The 22,165-nt window shown below is 37.9% G+C and overlaps 1 protein-coding gene and 1 pseudogene across 2 annotated transcripts in view; one reads left to right on the top strand and one right to left on the bottom strand.

The window, feature by feature from the left end:
- The window catches only part of CAMKMT (calmodulin-lysine N-methyltransferase), a 342,165-nt gene that overhangs the window by 134,899 nt on the left and 185,101 nt on the right, over positions 1-22,165 (bottom strand). The gene's annotated exons all lie outside the window — the stretch shown is intronic.
- LOC118501073 lies at positions 11,691-16,524 on the top strand (annotated as a pseudogene).

The raw sequence follows: 22,165 nt of genomic DNA, 5'->3' as shown, positions 1-22,165 counted from the left end.
CTAAATAAGTAAGTTTCTAAGACAAAATCCAAAGGGCTTCTGATTTTAAGGGTCCAAGGCTCGCTGCCAGTTAGGTCTTCCAAGCTGAAATTTCATTATGGTATATAATTCTCTCCTTTATATCATTATACTTCTGTGCAAATATTATAAATAGGTTTCACAGATTAAAAGTGTTGTGTGATTAAGTCACACTCGTCAGGCTGTTCACTGGTAGTTCGCTGAAGAGGACAATGCTGATTCCAGCAGAAGTAACGGAATGTAAAAAAAATGTATTTTCAAATGTTGAATAAAGCCTTTCAGCCAATTCCACACGGAAACTGGACCTTCATTGTTTTCTCCCATATTCTTTCATAATTTATTTTTGCAGAACTTGGTTTTTGTGGTTCAAAAACTAAGTTAAAAATGAATCAAACATAGGCAGGGATTCTTAGGATTTATAGAGAGAATTCAAGGAGTCCATGAACTTAAAAGAAAAAAATATTATTTTTACGAAATGAACTGAAATTTATCATTTCGTTCAATTATAAATGTAGGCTGTGAGCAATGATATTTTCATGTAACATTATAGTTATTGCAGTTATTTCAAAATGCCCCTTAGTAGCTCAATCTCAATGAAAAATTATAATAGTTATTAGAGTTGCAACTAGATCTTATTATTTTATTGTGGTAATAAGAAAGCACATATATTACTATATCACAATTGTGTCTTAAATGTATTTTATAACTGTATTTTGATGTAATTGGTTTCCTTTGTATTCCTATAATTTTATTAATACATTTAAAACATTGTTGTGAGAAAGGATCTATAAGCATCACCAGACACCAAAGGGTCTGTGGCATTAAAAAAAAGGTTTCAGAACCTCTGAGCTAGAGGGACTAGAATATATATACTTACACCCCAACTACCACATAATATTATGTTTCTATTTTTGACTGGAACATTCATTAGGATTAACAAAGTGCCCATAAAGTGACATGTTCCCTATATGATTTCACTGATTTCACTGGCTGGTAAATAGCATTGACTACAGATTTACTGCAAAGAATCATGGACATCAGACTTTTAAAATAATTGTACATTTGGACAACCAAATAGAGGTAAGCAGGTAGTGAATGGAAAATTGTTAATCACACATTAGTACTATCTTCCTAGGATCAGAACTTAGTAACAAAGACAGTTAACTAGCCTGTCTGAAAGCTGGCCCTTTGTGAAAACAGTCACACAGCAGCTGATCACATGTGTTACAGATAGATCAACCAATCGATTAACACGTGCCACCACAGGGATTGCCACTAGCGCCACCCCCTGAAAGAGAGCTGTTCTCCAGGAGAGAAAAATGCTAGCTTGGACCTAATGCATAAACAACAATCTCTAAGAGTACTTTTATGGGGGAAACTTCACAATTATTGAAAAGGACTTTAATCATTCCAAACATTAATAAAGATCTAATCAGCCACATGGCATAACTCATTTGCCTTATAAAATACATAACTTTTCTCTAAAAAGTTTGCTTTTGTGGCAGATTTAAGTAAATATATAATTCTATATGCATGATTCTAATTAAAACTTTGGACTGGTTACAATGCTGCCAGAATGACCTCCTGCATGCAATTTTCTGCACAGAGTTCCACAGTTCTGCAATGAAGGCCTTTGATGATGCAAACTCAGTTTAAAGCTGAAATTCAGAGGCTGATCATGAATGACCCCGTTGCCTCTTGAGAACTGACACTTTCCTGTCTTCTTGATGATGGGATTGGACTTTAAGAGGTCATATTGTATCAAACCAGTAGTTCCAAAAATGTGGATGTACCACAGAATCATGGAGATTTCGGTATAAACAGATTTTTCTTTTCTTTATTTTTTGTTTCTTTTGTTTTCTTTCCTTCTGGTCTCTCTCTCCTTCTTCTCCTTCTTCTCCTTCTTCTTCTTCTCTCTCTCTCTCTCCTCCTTCTCTCTCTCTCTCTCCTTCCCTCCTCCCTCCCTTCCTTCCTTGCCCGTTCCTTCCTTCCTTCCTTCCTTCCTTCCTTCCTTCCTTCCTTCCCTCCTTCCTTGCTCTCTCTCTTTCTTTCTAACAGATTTCTGAATTCACCCACAGATTGATATTAAGTAGACCCAGCTGCTTCACAGGTGAATGCTACCAAAAACATTGAGAAAAAATCATATCAATTTTTCTCAAATATTTCAGAAAATTGAAAGGCAAGAATATCATCCAACTCACTTTATGAGGACAACATTAACCTCATGCAAAAAACAGACAAAGACATAATGAGAAAACTACACCCCAACATCCCTCACAAACAAATATTTCAGACCCTGAGAAAGAACACACCTACTGAAAGGGCTCTGGTAGCTAAGTGGGCTCATATTAAAACAAAACAAAATAACAACAACAACAACAAAAAAACACAGAGCCTAGCAGCCACAGGGGTCTACACTAGGGCCTCTCAGGAGAAGCCTGCACTGAACCACCTGCCTCTGCACTGGTCTGCCTGCCTGCAGCTGTGCCTGTGCCACCTGAGTTAGTCCTTATATCACCATCAACATCTTCACTGACCAATCAGAGCTGCTCCATTCTAACCAATCAGGAAAGTGCCTTTTGGACCAAACTGTGAGGATTTGGAGTCCTCATTTGCATGAGGATGGACCAATCGGGGATAGGTGGGGGGACTTCTGTCTAAACATGTAAGTTCCTTTCTGGCTTCGAGAGAGTACTTTCCCTTTCTATTGAGAATCCCTGGCTGAGCTGAAACACAGAAGATGTCTCACTGGAGCAGAGTGGACTGGCACAGAACAAAAGAGACCAAAGCAGAGTAAACCAGAACAGGGCAAAGCAGACACACACAGAGCAGAGCAGAACAGAACAGAACAGAACAGAACAGAATATCCAGGAACAGCGCAGAGCTGTCTGTCTAGCCTGAAGGGGACTAGCCACAGGCTGCCTCACAGCCAGAGTATCACTAAATAAAATTCCCTTCTTCACTGCACCCCAAATTGGGGGTTCCTGTTGGCATTGAATTGTTGGTGACAATAACCATTGGTTGACAATATCCTTTGTTATCACTTTTATGATGTTATTCAACTTCATAATAGAGGTTTAGCCAGTGCAGTATGGAAAGAAAAAGAAATAAAAGGCATCTAGATGGGAAGAAATAAGTAAAATTGTCATTGTTAGCAAACATGATTGTTTTTGTAGAAAAGTCTAAGGAATCTACAAAAAAAGGTACTAGAACTAATAAGAAAGTTTAGTAAGGTTGCAGAACACAAAGTCAACTGTATTTTTACGTACTAGAAACAATTAAAAAATTTAAATTTATAATAGCATTTAAAAATGTAAAAATTATTAGAAATAAATCCGATAAAAAGATATGCAAGACCTATATATTGAAAATCACAAAACACTGCTAAAACATAAAGTTTAAATTAATGGAAAGATATGCCATGTCCATGGATTTGAAGACTCAATATTGGTAATGTCTCTTCTCCCCAAACTGATCTACTGATTCAATGCAATGCCAGTCACAATCCTGCCACTAAAATAGACAAGCTGATTCCAAAATATATATAGAAATGCAAAAGACTTAGAATAGCCAAACCATCTTTGAAAAAGAAGATCAGAGTTTGAAGACTAATATTACATGATAAGACTTAACAGCAATCAAGAGAGTACGATTTCCATATAAAGATGGACAGGTGTACTTTGATTTATAATACCAAATATATGCTTGATGTTCATCCCAGGCCCCATTTCTAGCTCAGAGCTCCTAAAACCCTTGGAATTTCCCAAGTGGTAGGAGAGATAAAGGTGTCTTTTGTTATGTTAATGAGATGGATTTTTGGAATGCCCCAAAGTCACCTAAGGATGAGGGCTGGTTGCCAAAACAAATCATGTGATTAGAGGGTCAGAACTTTCGGTACCACCCCATGGCCAGAGGGGAAAGGAGGTTGACTCAATCATCACTGGCCAGTGATTTAATCAATCGTGCCTCTGTAATGAAGTCTCCATAAAAGCCCAATGGACAGTATTCAGAGATCTTCTGGGTTGGTGAGATTTGGGGAGGATCATGTGCTCAGTGTGCAAACTCCATGCAATTTCCACATACTTTGTACTCCAAATCTCTTCCATCTGGAGGTGCATCTATAGCCTTTATCTATCCTTTCATAATAAACTATAATGCAGTGGGCGAACGAATTTCCTGAGAAGTCTATGAGCCTCTAGCAAATTAATCAAACCTACGGAGGGCATTGTCACAACCTCTGACTTATTTATTTATTTTTGGTTTTCTAATATGATTTTCTGCTTTTTAAAAAAATTGTTCAATTACAGCTGTCCCCATTTTCTCCCCACTCTCCCCTGCCATACCTGTCCTGAGCATTTCTTGGTGGTGTGAGGACAAATATTCCCCTCTCTACACATTATAAATTGAGTTTCAGAACATCTTTAACCAGTATATCAATAGAACTGAATACGCCTCTGGCTGGTGTGGCTCACTGGTTGAATGCTGGCCTGTGAATCAAAGGGTTGCTGGCTCGATCCCCAGTCTAGGGCACATGCCTGGGTTGTGGGCCAGGTCCCCAGTAGCGGGTGTGCAAGAGGCAACCACACATTGATGTTTCTCTCCCTCTCTGTCTCCCTCCCTTCTCTCTAAAAATAAACAAATAAGATCTTAAAAAAGAGAACTGAATACATAATCCAGAAAGAGACCCACAAATATATGGACAGCTGATTTTTGACATAGGTTCAATGACAATCCAATGTTGAAAGGATAGTCTTTGCTGGAACAACCAGATAGCCAAGATACAATAAGAACACTAATCCATAACTTGCATCATATACTAAAATATTACTCAACATGGATCATAGACTTAACTGTAGAGTAAAACTATAAAACTTCTATAAGAAAACACAGGAGAGAACATTTGTGACCTTGGGTTAGGCAAAGAGTCCCTAGACATGAACAAAACCATTATCCGTAAGGAAAAAAAAGAGAATGAATCAAACTTCATTAAAATTATAAAGTTATACTCTTTGAAAGACACTGTTAAAAGGGTGACAAAGCAAGCTACAGACTGCAAGAAGATAATTGCAAATAATAGATCTGCTAAAGGACTTGTAATCAGAATATATAAGAACTCTCAAAACTGAAGAATAAGAAAAAAAAGCCCAAATAAAAAAGTGGGCAAAAAAATTAAACAGACACTTCACTAGAGAAGACACATATATGGAAAATCAACATGTGAACTGATGCTCAACATTTTTGGTCATCTGAGAAGTTTAATTAAAACCACAATGAGATATCACTATAAAGCTATTAGTATGCCTAAAATTAAAGAGACTCATTATATTGAGTATTGGTGGAACTCTCCTACATCTGCTGATGGGAGTGTAAAATGGTACTACCACTTTGGAAATAATTTGGCAGTTTCCCCAAAAGTTAAAAATACACCTACCATATTATCCAACTATTCTACTCCTAAGTATTTACTCTTAAAAAGTAAGAGCATTTGTCTGTATAAAACCTTGTATATAAATGTTCATAAAAGCTTTATTTGTAATTACAAAAACTGGAAACAACCCAAATATCCATCAATGAATAAATAGAATACTATTCAGCAATAAAAAAGGAATAAACTATTGAAACTAAATAAATATTATGACGTGGGTAAAACTCAAAATAAATATGCCAAGTGAAAGAAGCCAGGTTAAAAGAGTACAGTCTGCTTCTGTTAATATTAAATTCTAGAAAATGCAAATGCACTTCTTGTGACAGAAAGCAGCTAATGGTTGCACAGAGAGGGATGGGAGAAAGAACTACAAAGGGACATGAGAAAACTGGGAGGTGATGAATGTGTTCAGTGTCTTGAGAATGGCAATAGTTTCATCGGTACCTACATGACATACATAAGTCAAAACTTATCCAATTACACTTGAAATATATGCAATTTATAGTGGGTCAATTATACTTCAATAAGACTGTGTTTTAAAAAATTCTATTCAAGCAATCCTGACAATGTCAGATTTTGGAACCACTAGACTAAATGAAAGTCTTCAATACCTGTGCCACCTTAGGCTGTCTATTCTGTTTTCAAAGAGCTTTCAAAAAAATATTTTGGCCCTAGCTTATGTGTCTCAGTGGATCAAGTGCTGGCCTGAGAACCAAAAGGTCACCAGTTTGATTCCCAGTCAGGGCACATGCCTGGGTTGCGGGCCAGGTGCCCAGTTGGGGGCGCACAAGAGGCACATTGATGTTTCTCTCCCTCTCTTTCTCTCTCACCTTCCTCTCATTCTTAAAATAAATAAATAAAATATTAAAAGAAATATTTTAGAAACTTTTTCTCATTTCACTTTTAAAGAACCTTTTAAAAATAATATTTGAAAGATGTTTAATGTTTACTTTTTCTTTCTTAAAGTTGGCATGGATCGTATTAGATGTGTAATACTGGAATTATCGATGATACACACTGGTGGAGGTGTAATTTGTGTTTCATAAGATACCTGCTCCTGGGCTGCTATATACAGGGTACAATGCTGATTTCTTCTATCCATATCTTTTTAAAAAACGTACATAGAAACTTAGGCACTTTGCTGACTATTTCTTTTCTAAACTGTCAAAACTGTAGCTATTTGAAAAGCCTAATATTAATGTCAGTATTTTCTAATTGATTCCCTATGTGGAATTAATTTTAAAACTTGAAAATACCCAGACTTAACCAATGTATAAATAACATATTTCTTCAGACTAGCTTCTTTAAACACTGACCTCTGAGGTATCTACTATGCAATAACTAATTCATTTTTTGAAAGCTTGAAACAACCAATGATTTTTTTTCCCTCTACTGCTGTTAATTAGTGTCCCTTCCAAGAAGAAAAACTGTTCGGTGTGAAATTTGCTCTTAGTTCTTGAGGAAGTTAGTAACAGCAGTAGGATTGAATTCTCCTATGAAGTTTCCTACAACTACTAATATTCCTACACTGTAAGTTTTGTTACTTTACCCAAGACAAATATAATTTCATTATAGCTTATGTAGTGTTTTTCTCTTGGAAATGCACCATGTACTTTTTGCATTGTCTAGCCTTCTTCATTATAAGGAGATTTTTCTAATAATTTTGATAACATGCTCTAAAGTTTAATGACCTCAATAGTAAGAGTTCGTCCTTTACCTAACAAAACACTTGCTACACTTAAACTCATTTGTTTTATATCACTTGTGAAAATTAAAACAAAACAACTGCTCCATAAACTTATCATGACAATAGTTGCTATTCAATAAATGACTGAAATTAAATGATGCCTCTGTATAATTTGAAGAGTGGCCTCTCTTCTCTAGCCTGAACGTTAAAAGAAGCATCTACTCATCATCTTACATATTTGGAATGTTTTTCTCTGGACCCTCCAGCTTCCCTGCAGTGCAAAATTAGAATAGTCTGAGAGTTGTGATTAAAACTGATTAGTTGCAGAGTAATGACTTCTGGAATCTTCAGGCTTGCAAATCATATTGATGTTTTGCACCCTAAAATTATGTCTTGCTTATCAACAAAAGCACAATTGCTCAGTGATAAATGGATTGGGTTCAACTAATCGACTCCCAAATTTTCTTTGTCATATTTACAGCCAAAGCTGTTCCCATCTTGTATCTCTCTACCTTCAGTACTGTCCATGATCAGCACAGCCTGTTATTTTGAACTTACCCTTCATAGAGTATATAATGGTTCATTTTTATGGTTTGAGATCATTTCATTTAAACTATAACAATCTTTCAAAGTACTCATATTAGTGCTTTCTTTGGCTAATACATGAGTTTATTTTAAATTATTTGTCTAAGACACAGACAGACAATCAGAACGACTTCAACATTTGGATATGCATTTATAGAACATGATTCATCATTGACATCAAGTCCTTATAACCACCATTTTCGATCGTGACTTGTCAGTGAATTAGGCCCCTCCCTACAGGAATATGGTATGAACTGGGTCACATCCTTTGAGTTAGTGCTAAAATATCATGTGTGACTGAATCACAATCCTTTCTGAAGTTCAGATGAATTACATATCCTGCATCCTAAATGTCTGTATTAACTGTCAATCTCTTGAAGAAGGAAGTTAAATCGATCTGGTACAATCTGTTCTTTGCCAAACCAAGACAGTGACTACTCAGTGCTTCATGCTCTCCTATGTGGTGACTAATGGATTGTTCAATGATTCCATCTACCATGGAAGCTTTAAAGGTATTAAAATTAACCTGATTTTCTTAAAAGGGGTATAATTTGCTCTCCTTTTAAAAAGCTGGACACTAAAACTACTTTGGCTTAATCAATAAGTCTTTTTACTATTTTCTAATCATTGCATTCAGATACCCAATTTCCTATTTTAGACCACAGGGTCTCCAAGGAAGGAACTCCATCCTGCTTATCTCCTATTGCCTTATAGAATTGAATACTGTGCTCTGTGTATAGAAGACATAAATATTTGTTGCCTTGAATTTTTTAATTTATTAATTTTAGAGAGAGAGGAAGGGGGAAAGAGAAAGAGGAACATCAGTTTGTTGTTTCATTTATGTATGCATTAATTGGTTGATTCTTGTATGTGCCCTGACCGGGGATCAAGCCCACAACCCTGGCATATTGGGACAATGCTCTAACCAATGAGTCACACAGCCAGGACCTTGTTAACTTGAATTTTAATTCTCAAAATTATTGTTGCATTCCATAAGTGCCCACAATGCACCATATCAGGCTAATTTTAATTTAATGCCTCATTTTTAGTTCAGCATTCTACTCAACAACTTAGACAGCTTTTAACATTATTCATAAATTATCAGTGAAACAGTGTTTCCATAGGTAGGACTTGTCTTTATAGATGACTTTTGTTTGGGAATTAAATGATTTCAATGTGGGCCAACATTATTTATATATGGTGAACACAAGATAACAATCCCAGGCCCTCTGGTACATGTCCACAGCTCACAAATAAAAACATACCCTTACTTTCATCTCACCCTATGGGCAACTGGCTAAGGGGCAGCAGCATGCAATCCATAATCTCACTCACTGGATGAGATGTTTTATAAGATAATTCAACATTACCGAAGAACTTTTAAGCAATTATTTGAAGTCAACTTAAAAAAATTGTATGAACTACCAATAAAAATAATAATCACTTTTTTATTGAGAATTTATGTGACAAGCATGTTGCTAAATTCTTTATCACCATTAGCTCTTTTAATCTTCTAGATAACCCTATGATGTAAGGCAATATATTTATTTCCATTTTAAGGCTCAAAGTGATTAAATACAATAACAGTTAAGAAAGCTGACTAATTAGCACAGCAGGGATTGGAATCCTTGTCTGTCTTACTGCAGAGCCTAGGCTCTTATTCAGCATACCATCCTGTCACTCTCAGGGCCTATTATGTGCAAAGCAAGACTCTAGGCACAGAGAGAGAAGGATGAGTTAGACGTAGTTCCAACCCTCAAGGATCTTACATTTGCAAGAGTTTTGCTGTCACTGTGCCTCTCTCTATAAAATGGAGTCCTTAAGGGCTCTGCCTGGGATTACATAAATATGAGTGTGCTAGAGATTCCTGCCCAACCCTGATGAGGCTCTCTAAAAATTCCCCCATGCAAACATATTTCTTTAGAGATGCTTAATCTCGGTTATCCTCTATTTAATTTCATGTTCTCACTTGCCTTCACCTCTCACTTAACCCAAAATGTCCTCCTTTTTATATGCATATTTGAGTTTACAATTAAAGAATACTACTTATATAATCTGAAGAATTGTTGCTCAGAGATTGGCAATTTTTAATTTAAAAAATACAAAAGTCGCCAGGACTTCTGGTAGTCAGTTTACCCAAAGACAAGAATAAGGAATTAAGACTTCTGGTCAAGATGGAGACATAGGTAAACACACCTGGCCTCCTTGTACAACTACAGCAAAAATTACAACTACACTATAAAACAAATATCACCCAGAATTGTCAGAAAATTAAGCTGTATGGGAGTCCAACAAGCAAGGATTTAAACGAGCCACATTCATCCAGACGAGTAGGAGGGGTGGAGATGTGGAGAGGCATGGAGAGGCAGAAAGGTATGGAGAGGTGCAGAGACACAGAGAGGCACAGCGATGTGGAATGGGTAGTCCCATATGCACGGTGTGGTGGATAAAAATTAGGAAGGATAACTTGGGAGGAAGAGATCCCAGTTTCATATCAAACTACCCAGCTCAGGATTCCAATGTCAGGAAGGTAAGTCCCCATAACTTCTGGCTGTAAAACCAGTGGGGGTTGGGGCAGTGGAAGAAATTGCGGAATTCTTAAAGGACCCACAAGGACTTAGGATTCACACAGACCCACCCCCTCTGGGATTCAGCACCAGGACAACATCTGGGAGGGTACCAGTGGCATACAGGGAGAAATTGAATTGAGAGGTAATAGGTTGAGTGCTGGGAGACAGCTTCCTCCTGGGCAAAACTCCAAACACCAGGCAGCAGCATTCTCCCCTCTCTGAGCCCTCCCCCACATACAGCCACAGAGGATGACACGGGTTGCCCCACCATGGAAATTACCTATGTCTCCACTCCGTACAGCTTACAGGTGTGCTTTTCTACAATAGGCCACACTACTAAGGCAGGGAGTCAAAGCAGCTCTACTTAATGCACAGAAAAGAACACAGGGAGGATTCCAAAATGAGGCAAAGAAATATGGCCCAAATGAAAGAATAGAACAACACTCCAGAAAAAGAACTAAACAAAATGGAGATAAGTAATCTGTCAGATTTGGAGTTTGAAACACTGGTTATCAGGATTCTCAAAGAAATCACCGGGTACTGCAACAGCATACAAAAGACCAAGGCAGAAATAAAGGTTACACTAAGTAAAATAAAGAAAAAATTTACAGGGAACTGACAGTGGAGGGGGTGAACCCAAGAATCAAATCAATGATTTGGAACATAAGGAAGAAATAAGCATTTAATCAAAAGAGCAAGAAGAAAAAAATTTCAAGAAAATGAGGCTAGGCTAAGGACTGTCTGGGACATCTTCAAACATACTACCATATAAATCATAGGGGTGCCAGAAGGAGAAGAGAAAGAGCAAGAAATTGAAAACTTACTTGAAAAAGTAGTGAAAGAAAACTTCCCTTATTTGGTGAAGGAAATAGACATACAAGGCCAGGAAGCACAGAGAGTCCCAAACAAGTTGGACCCAAAGAGGACCACACCAAGACACATCATAATTCAAATGCCAAAGGTTAAAGATAAAGAGAGAATCTTAAAATCAGTGAGAGAAAAGCAGACAGTTACCTACAAAGGTAGGTTACCTACAAAGGGGTTCCCATAAGACTATTGGCTAACTTCTCTAAAGAAATCTTACAGGCAAGAAGGGGCTGGAAAGAAGTATTCCAAGTCATAAAAAGCAAGAACCTACATCCAAGATTCCTCTATCCAGCAAAGCTATCATTTATAATGGAAGGGCAGATAAAGTACTTCTCAGGCAAGGTAAATCTAAGAAGTTCATCGTCATCGAGCCATTATTATATGAAATGCTAAAAGAAATTATATAAGAAAAAGAAGATCAAAACTATGAATATTAAAATGGTAATAAATTCACAACTACCAATAACTGAATTTAAATAACAAATTAAAGAAACAAGCTGCACAGGAATAGAATCATAGATATGGAGATCATTAGGCGTTAGCATATGACGCCATGCTGAAGTCACCTATGAAGAGGGCAATGATTCCAAAATGCAAGAGAAGCCACAGTAAGGAAAGTAAGAAAAAGAAAAAGGAATAACCTTGAAAAATTCCCCACATAAATAATATGTTCTGGAAACATCTAGATTGTAAACAACTACCAGTTATAAAGTTCACATTGCTCTTTATATAAAATAATTTTGTCTTTTAAAATAGTCCCATGTTAGACGTTAGCCTTTGGAATGCTATAAACAGTTAATGGCCCAAATAGTCTCCCAAGTTACCCAATGCAATAATTTATTTAAATAATATTAAGGTCTTTTATTTTTTCTTAATCTAGCTGGGGGAAACATTAGATTTTTCAGTACACACATATTTACAGGTCAGGTAAGATAACCTAATAAAGCAGAGCAATGGAACAGAAAAATCTCGACTTATATTCAAAGGAAAGGTACTAAATAGATTTAGTACCTAGTGCTGGGGCTCATTGGCCATGCAATTTTAGCCCACATGGTTAGCTTAATCCATGCCTCCGTGTTCCCACTGGTAAAACAAGAATATTAACCGAGTGTCACAGCCCTTAGGACATGATAAAGTGCTACATACATGTAAGCTCTCATTACTATTATCAGCCAGGTACACATAGGCTCTTCATTATTGTATTCACATGGAGAGACAAATGAATACAGAAAAGGTAAATCTTTGGAAAATGCCTCTTTTTCTTCTCATCTGAAACATGCTGCCTGGTTTGGGGACCAGCCATCCTCCGACATTTGTGTAGGGAGCCACGACCACAGCAAGCAGGATGGCATTTATCTTGTATAATAACACAGAGTGCTCTGTCGCAAAGCAGGGTCACTGAAATGAGTAATAATCCCACCAGTGTCTGAGGTATAACCAGCAGGGTCCAGGTCAACAGGCAAGCAGCCGATAATTTGCCCAACAACACGGCGTTTCATCTGCCCACAGCCTCTATCTACTGATTATACAATCAATACACCTCAGATGAGAAGAGCTAACAACTGACCGGGGCAGATCAATGCTGGCAAATAAGCGCCTCATGACAAAAAGTTTGATAATTACCATTCTGAAGCCGTGTAAATGTTGTTTCCATTGTAACAACATTCATGATGATACTGCTATGATTGCACTGTTATTATAGGTTTAATGTTAGGCAATCAAGCTACAGTGGTCTAGATATCAACAAACAGCATCAAAAGAAAACATCAAATTGTCCCTATTCTTTTGACACTGTAGCTGAGAAATTTTTCTATGTTAGTGGCCCTAAATGAACAATAATAAGTGACAATTTAGTGAAAAACACTATTTTCACATCTTACAAAAGTCATGCAATATAGATTGATACAAGTATGATTATTTCTAGGGCCACTTGAACCAGGGGATTAAAATAAATTCAGTCCCGTGACCACGGTTTTCTTTCTTTCCTTTTTCCACATACATCATTTAAAGAGGATTTATGTAAATTTTCCCTGTACTCATAATTTTTCAAGCATCAATGCAGTTGGAAGTGCAGAGCACCTTGGCTTGATTTAATTATTATCGTTTCTAATACAGTACACTTTATTTTATTATATTTTTGAGCTCTGATTGCTAGTTCATTCACAATCATTAACATTTAGAAGATCTAGTCATTACTGGTTTTCAATAGCTGCTTGGGTTCCTATAAGCACTTAAGAGTCTTAAAACACAAACGGAAAACAGGTATTTCAAAGGTAGAATGAATCATGACTCCTAGAGGTAGGGTTCAAGAAGCCTGGGGTGTGTGGGCACTGAAGCACACAAATTCTTAACTTTCCCATTTGCTTTTTAAAAACCACAAGGAACTGGGTCTTAAAAAAAAAACTAGGACACCTCATTTCTCTAAGATGCTTGTTCATATAGAAAAGTGGGAACCAATTCCAAAATGAAAGGGTTTTCAAAAGAATGGCAGTCACTTTGGGCCATAATAATCATTTTTACGAGGGTATGTCTGACTTTTGATTTGTGCGACACACATTTTTAATTGTCACTTTCATAAAAACATCCCCCGGCTGCATCCACGCAGCAATGAAGTTACCTGTCTGAAACTTGGTCTCCACATCCCTGAGTGGCCAAATCTCTCACTTTAGGGGAAATCAGCCACCTTTTCGTGTAGATAAGAGATACAGAGGGGAGGGGGGAGCAGCGCTAAAGAGTTTGTCAATAGCTCAGGAGAGAAAGGGCAAACCGAAAACCTTTTGTGGGCAGTAGTGCGAGCAAAATTTTCAGCATGCTCAGGGGTTGCTGTTAAATGTCTTTTTCAGCTGCATTCTCTTTCTTTCCAAGCAGCTTCTACCGTGCAATAGAGGCAAAGAATATGATGTGTATTAAAATGCTCTGCCTCTCAGATGGGGTTCATTTTTATTCAGGGACAATTTTGCTGACTGACAGGTAAGCGTTTGGTGCTGAAATTGGACCTGCACGAGAGCTTTGCATTTCATTTGCTCCATTACACCAGTGCATGAATTACTGGGCTTCCACGTTGGCATCTTTCCATTACTTTCAAATATCTGACACGAGCAAAATGACTCATCTGACATTTCATGTAACAAATTTGTTCCAAAAAAATAGAACATTATTATATTATTTTATATACGTGGGTACCACAACCTTCCACCCTAATCTGACCATAAATTGTCTAAGTGTATAAATAGCAGCTGATATCAGTTTAAGAAAACACACTGCCAGTGACAGCTGTAAAATATCATGGCGAGAGATATGTCTGCTATTTTGCATTACCCACTGTCTCTTCAACCTACTTCCTGAAATGTTAGCAAACTTCAGCCAAAGATGTAGTTTTGCATTTTGGTTTCACTTCCATCAGGGAGTAAAGTTTTAGGCATTATTTATTCCAATGCATCAATGTATCAACTTTTGTACTTTTTAATCAGTTGCTTTAATATGCAATCATTTTCAAGATGTGGCAGGATTGTCCCTGGAGGCCACTGTGCTGCTCCCCAGTGTGTTGCCATGGAGATGGGCTGGGCCAGTGGAGTGGGCTGAGCACTGAGTCTACCCAACTTCTCAGCTAGGACCACTGTGGCCCCCACGTGATTGTGGGGCAGGTAACAGGTTTTCCATGGGCACAGCCTGGCAGAAAGATGCAGCCTTGACTCCTCACTGGCCGCTGACCCACCAGCCTGATGACAGCATCTCCATGCACCTTCTGGTTCAATTCTGACAGCCCTCGGACAGCGGCCTCTCAGGTCACCAGCAGCCTGTTTACAGTGGTGTGGCCGCCAACAGCAAATTGAAGCTCTCCATCAACCAGATCACCACGGCCATCAACGTGTCTGTGCAGCTGGTGAACACCTTATATGAGGACATCCAGCATATACAGGTGCCTGTAGCTGACACATCCATCTCATTTCTCTGTGACTTCTTTGCTGACCACAAAGAATGTGACTTCCCATTGCTGACCACACCCAATGCGTGGAGGATGAAGTAGGGCGACATGCTGCTCCACCGTGCAGCTGGTGTGAGTCGCCCCGCTGCCTTCTGCCTCACCTAGGTCAGGAAGTACCAAGCTGTGTCCCTGGATGCCCACACGTGGACCGAGCCATGCCAGCCCATCATCTAGCCCAACAACAGCTTTTGGGAGCAGCTCATGCACTCTGAGTTCCAGCTATTTGGCAAGAGCACCCTGCACATGGTCAATTCCCCTGGGGGAGAGAGCCAAGGAGGTCCATTTAATGATCCCACCATGAGCAAAGGGTCAGAGGTGCAGATCTGCCATTGACCCTACACCAAGACCTGACCTTAAACATTCTACTTTTATGATCCAGGAAAAAAAAACAAACCCAGATGATGTCTTTTATCAGAGCAAGAAAAAAGAAAGGGTACTGTGGCTTTAATCTTGTAATTCATATTTTTTAAGATTAAACTCACTAAATGTAAAAATATACATATGTGCTCATTTTCCTTAGAGAAACATACTCCTTAACAGAATCAAGGAGTTGAGAGGCCTGTACCAAACAGTCGTTCATTATTGTGATGTTCTTATTGGCTGACTAGTACAGAATTATTTGGTCTTCAAATCCTTCCAACTCTTTCTTTCCCTTTGAATGCCTCGTTTTTTAAGCAACAATTACACAGACCATGACTCACAACCTTAAGACATCTTCTCATTCCAAACCTAACATCACCCAATTTGCCTTGCAGAACTAGGAAGGTCTTTCAGTTCTTTGCTCAAGGCCAGTGTTATCCTAGAGAGCCTTGCTACAGGTAGAAGATTAGGGAAGAAAAATCCTCAGCTCTATGACTCAGCCAGGAGTTTTTCCCACCTCTTCACTTAAAAATACCTCAGTGACACATTACAATCTGCCATCGAAAGCTGAAGATCACAGATCTACACTGAAAGAAGAGTTTTTCTAGGTGACAGTGTAACATTACATGAAGTAGCAGCATAATTATGTGACAGCAAAATTTAAAATATCATGTTCACTGTTAGTATGAATACATCAAGTTAATACAGTATTATTTCCATATGAAATTGGTAGCCTCATTATTATGTAATGGAATTTTCTTTAATAAATGATCTCATAAATGTTAAGTACTTTATATTATTGTATAGCCTTCTTAACAATGTTAATTTACTTTCAAGCATTATTCATATGCTGAATTTATATAAAGCTATAATAAAAAATGAGGCATTCAGAAAGTTTCAGTACTGCCCTGACTGGGGTGGCTCAGTGGGCTGGGCATTATACTGCAAACCGGAAGTCACTGGTACAATGGGGCACGTGCCTGGGTTGTGGGCCAGGGCCCCAGTTAGGGACATGCAAGAGGCCACCGATAAATATTTCTCTCACACATTGATGTTTCTCTCCCTTCCTTTCTCCTTCCCTTACCCTCTCTCTAGAAATAAATAAATAAAACCTTTTAAAAATGTTTCACTAGTTTTGTCATTACAACTCCTTGGTGTTAAAAAGCATGGCACATCCCTGGTACGACCAGCATCTAAGTGATCTGCCCACTCTGGGGAATCATTTTACCAGAGTGCTCACAGAAAATATTTCATATTTGAATACACCTTTGAAGAAAAGGTGTTAATATATGGACCAAGAAAGTAAATCTTTTAGAAATAAACTCCTTGAAAACAGGTCCAGTGTGGAACACCAGCATTCTTTCCATAGGGACTGAATGAATGGATGTCCTCTGCAATATTCTTGTTTTGGTTTTGATGACTATTCAAGATGTGGAGTTGTTTACATGTCAATGATTATCTTCTGAGTTGCATTTTTACATTGTGCAAGGGAGGTTGTTTCTAAACAAATCTAAAGCACTCACTAGCTTCAACAGAGCACTTACTATTATCCTTGATTCCCTCCTCTCACTAATCCTAGCATGCTACCACCCAGACCAGGGTAATCTCACCAACAACAATCTCCTCACCTGTTCCTGTGGCTGATGAATAGTACCAATACAAGACAAAATCACAGTAACTTTGATCAGTGATCACATTCATGCTGGACCCTCATGAAATCCAACAAGGTTTCTATTTTTCTCACAATAAATATCTTTTACCATTCAGACTTGTCTCTGACCCTACATTTTCAGTGGGTGACTTCTTCCCAAGTTATCGAAAAATACAAGGAGCCACTGAGCACCATATCCCATAACTCCTCTCCTTTTTAGTTCAGATTTCCTGTGTCTTCTTTTGCCCATCCCCTCTCCATATCTTTGATCTCATCCACTGGAAGACCTACCCCACCATCTGTACCTTTGCTATGTTCAGCATCTTCATGGAAATACTCAGATCTCCCAGATTTCGATATAGTAGGTCACCAGGAAGGGGGATGCTCAGTGGGTACCTTAGAGTCTGACACATTCTTTACAAGAAGTCAACAGATAGCCCCGGCTGGTGTAGCTCAGTGGACTGAATACAGGCCTGCGAACCAAAATGTCACCAGTTTGATTCCCAGTCTAGGGCACAATGCCTGGGTTGCAGGCCAGGTTCCCAGTAGGGGATATGTAGGGAGCGCATGAGAGGCAACCACACATTGATGTTTCTCTCCCTCTCACCTGCTCTTCCTTTCTCTCTAAAAACTATTAAAAAAGAAGTCAACAAATATTGCTGGAAAAAGAAATAATCGAATATTAAATAAGATCCTTATAAGGGTTTCATGCTATACAAAGTCATATGCAAAAAAAGCAACAGAACTTATATGAGTAACTATGGGAATAAATCTAACAAATAAGCAGGATTTGTGTGAAGAAAAACATTTGCTATTAAAAACACAAAAGAACCCCTAACTAAATGGAAGCATTCAATATTGTAATCATCTCACCTCATTATCAAATTACCCTTTAGGTCCATTGAACCCCAATCAAAATCACAACTTGTATTGACAATATTTATTTATTCATTCTTTCCTGATAGCCTAGCATTTGGAGCCTTGAAAGACTGTCCCTCCCAGGGCTAGGTAATTCCCAGAGAAGGCAAATGACTCCCCCGCAGGAGTGTCCTTGGCATACACACCAACCGACCAAGAGCCCACACGCTCATGTTCCCCCTGCTCTAAATCACCCCAGAGCCAGCTGCTGGACAACTAGGGACCCCTATAGTGCAGAGCCACCCCTACAACACAACACTTACCATTATTATTATTATAACCATAATTATTAAAATTATTCTAACTATTCAATACTAAGCTTACTGGACATACCTACCCTGCCTCCCCTACTCCTTTCCATGAAAACCCCAATAAAGGCTCTGGGCCTCACTCTCCCCTTTCCCCTTTTGCCTCCCATCTGATCCTGGTGCTTCCCCATGTGGCCCTGCATGGCAGGCTCTGCTTCCTGTTTCTAGAAATCTGTGAGTGTAGGTTTCTTCCCTCACGACAGTCATTCCCATATCTGTATATCTTATCATACATGATTAAAACAAATCCTGGGTACAGTTTAATACACAACTTATTTGTATTTCTTTAGTCACCAAAAAGAGTCAAATGTTCATCTGGAATAATAAATAAGTGAGTCCAAAAAACTCTAATAGAATAATGAAAAAGGGACCTGCCTGATCAGAAATGAAAACGTAACTACAACCCTGGCTGGGTAGCTCAGTTGGGTAGAGCATTACCCTGCTATGCCAAGTTTGTGAGTTCAGTCTCTGGGGTATATGCAAAAAGCATCCAAAGAATGCATAATTAAGTGAAACAACAAATTGATGTTTCACTCTCTCTTTTTCTCTCCCTCTTCCTCTCTCTCTCAAATCAATAAAAAACCTATCAATAAACATAATGACTAAAGCAGAAACTGACAAATCAGTGAAGCAGACTAGAGCACCCAGAAATAGACACTTTTACATATATGGATGCATATAGAATATGATAAAGATATTTTTTAAAAGTGAAGAAATGAACTACTAAACACATTTTGTTCAAACAAATGAGTGATCACAGAGAAAAAATAAATTTGGAATCTTACCTCATATCATATGCAAACCTAAATGCCAGGTGGGATCATAGGACCAAATGTTTAAAAAAAGTTACAGAAGTATTTGAAGAAACTCTTAAAGAATATTTTATAATGTTGTGATGGAGACAGCCTTTCTAAACAAGACACAAAAAAAACAGGCCCCGAAGGAGGACTATATAAAGAATGTTAAAGGATGAGATGGCCAGGGCCGAGGGTGGGGGCGGGTTTGCGGGGGCCGCGGGAGATCTGGAGCATGTACAGCAAGCCTGGTGCAGGCTCTCATGACCCTCCATGCCCTATTTCCCACTGTTCACTTATTTTTGTCAGGATGGATTAGGCTGGCCACTTGCTAAACATCCTTTTTTGTTTCCTAATGCCTCACCCTTGTTCATGTTTCCCTTCATCTACACATGACAAAAATTTTCTGGTTGCCCTGGCTGGCATGGCTCTGTGGATTGAGCACGGGCTACGAACCAAAGCATTGAAGGTTCAATTCCCAGTCAGGGCACATGCCTGAGTTGGAGGCCATGGCCCCCAGCAACCGCACATTGATGTTTCTCTCTCTCTCTCTCCCCCCCCTTCCCTCTCTAAAAATAAATAAATAAAATCTTTAAAAAAAAACTTTCTGGTCTTTTAAAACTTATCTCAAATGTGCCTTCCCTGTGAAATCTTACCTTAACACCATTCCCCACTATCCCTAAGCCAGAAAATTCCCTCTACCTGTGCATTCCTATAGCCATTTGGTTCATTTTAGGAGTACAATTATAAAATAATGTCTTCCATGTACCTAACTCATCTATTAGACTTAAGGCTCACTGGAGGTTGAGATTAGGTCATTTCTTTTGTGTTCTCCACAGGTCTTTGCTCCTTCTATGGCAGTGTTTCCCAAAATGGGATCTATTAGTAGTAGGCAAGAGGATGAGCATTTTTAATCTTAATATTATGTTATTTTATGAAATTTTTCTATTTATAGGGAGTGATAACTGCTATCTCAGTAATAGTTTAAGATTTTTAATATAATTATTTAAATAAAAAAGTCAAAAGAAAAATATATATGACATCAAAAGCAATGGCAATAAAAGAAAAAATAAATTAAACTTTATCAAAATTTAAACATTTGTGCATCAAAAGACATTATCAACAGAGTGAAAAGGCAACCATGGAATGGGAAAAATAGCTGTAAATCATATACTGATAAAGGATGAATATTAAGAATATATAAAGAACTCCCATAACTCAACAACAGCAAAAACAAATAACAAGATTTAAAAATATGCCAAGGACTTGAATAGACATTTCCTTAAAGGAGATCTATAGACGGCCAAAAAGCACGTGAAAAAATGCTTAACATCACTGGTCATTAGAGAATGCAAATCAAAACTACAATGAAATACCACTCCACACCCATTAGGATGACTATTGTTTTGGAAGGAAGGAAGGGAGGGAGGGAACAGAAAATAAGTACTGGTAAGGATGTGGGAACACTGGAACCTATCTATGTGCATTGCTGGTGGGAATGTACTAAAATGGTGCAGCCAGTGTAAAAAATGGAATTAGTGTATGATCCAGCAACTCCACTTCTAGGTATATACCCAAAAGAAATGAAAGCATAGATTCAAACAGATATTTGTACACCCATGTTCAAAACAGCATTATTCACAACAGTCAAAAGGAAGAAACAACCCGAATGACCATCAGCAGATTAACAATATGTGGTATATACACACAATGGAATACAGCAGTCTTCCGTTATCCATGGGGAACATGTTCCAAGACCCCCACTGGATGCCTGAAACCACAGACAGTACCATACCCTATAGAGACTGTTTTTTTCCTATACATACTTATGATAAAGTTTAATTTATAAATTAGACACAGTAAGAAATTAACAATAATAAACTAGAACAATTAAATCATATACTGCAATAAGAGTTCTGTGAATGTAGCCTCTCTCTCTCTCAAAATGTCTTACTTACCCTTCTTCTTGTGATGATGTGAGGTGAAATAATGCCTACATGATGAGACAAAGTGAGGTGAATGATGTAAGCAGTATGACGTAGTGTTATGCTCCTGTAAGAGTTACTTGAAGACAAGCACTGGGATCCTGGGACCATCAAACTTATAACCACAACCATGAGATTATTAAGTGACTAAAAGGCAAGTAATCTTCACAGCATAAATATGCTGAACAAAAGTATGACTCACATCCGGGGACAAAAGGAGAAGACAGCAAGAGAGTTCGTCACACTACTCAGAATGGCTGCAATGTAAAACGTATGAATTGTTTACTCCTAAAATTTTCCATTTAATATTTTTGGACTGAAGTTGATCACAGGTAGCTGAAACCTCAGAACGAGAAACCATAGATAAGGGGAGACTGCTGTAACATCCGGCTTTAAAAGGGAATAAAACTCTGATACATGCTAGTATGTGGGTGAACTCAGAAGACACGCTCAGTGAAACAAAGGCAAATACTGTATGATTCCATGTATATAGGGTCTTCAAGGTCATCAAATTCATAGACACTGACAGAAGAATAGTAGTAGCCAAGGACTGAAAGGAGGTGAAATGGGGTATTCTTATTTAATTGGTACAGAGTTTTAGGTTAGGAAGATGAAAGTTCTGGAGATAAATGGTGGTGATGGTTGAACAGCAATGTGAATGTATTTAATGCCACTGAATCATACAGCTAAAAATGGTTAAAACGGTAAACTTTATAGTATGTATATTTTATCATCATAAAAGTTTTTTAAATTGCAGAGTATCAATAATTCATGAATATAGTTTATAACTGAGTGACACATCATATACAATGTTTAATGAATTATTCCACATGTTAGTGTCATCTTAGTATAAGTTCTGCAAGAGCTATAACTTATATTTCTTTTTTCTTTATTGATACTCAAGATTATATCACAGAAAACTTAGAACAATGCTATACAAATATTGATAATGAATACTAGTGCCTATAAATGAAACATACTACAGATATATGTGTAAAGTGTTTATTATTAA

The sequence above is a fragment of the Phyllostomus discolor genome, chromosome 6 (genome assembly GCF_004126475.2).
Source record: "Phyllostomus discolor isolate MPI-MPIP mPhyDis1 chromosome 6, mPhyDis1.pri.v3, whole genome shotgun sequence".
Lineage (NCBI taxonomy): Eukaryota > Metazoa > Chordata > Mammalia > Chiroptera > Phyllostomidae > Phyllostomus > Phyllostomus discolor.
This window is presented reverse-complemented; position numbering and strand designations above follow the sequence as displayed.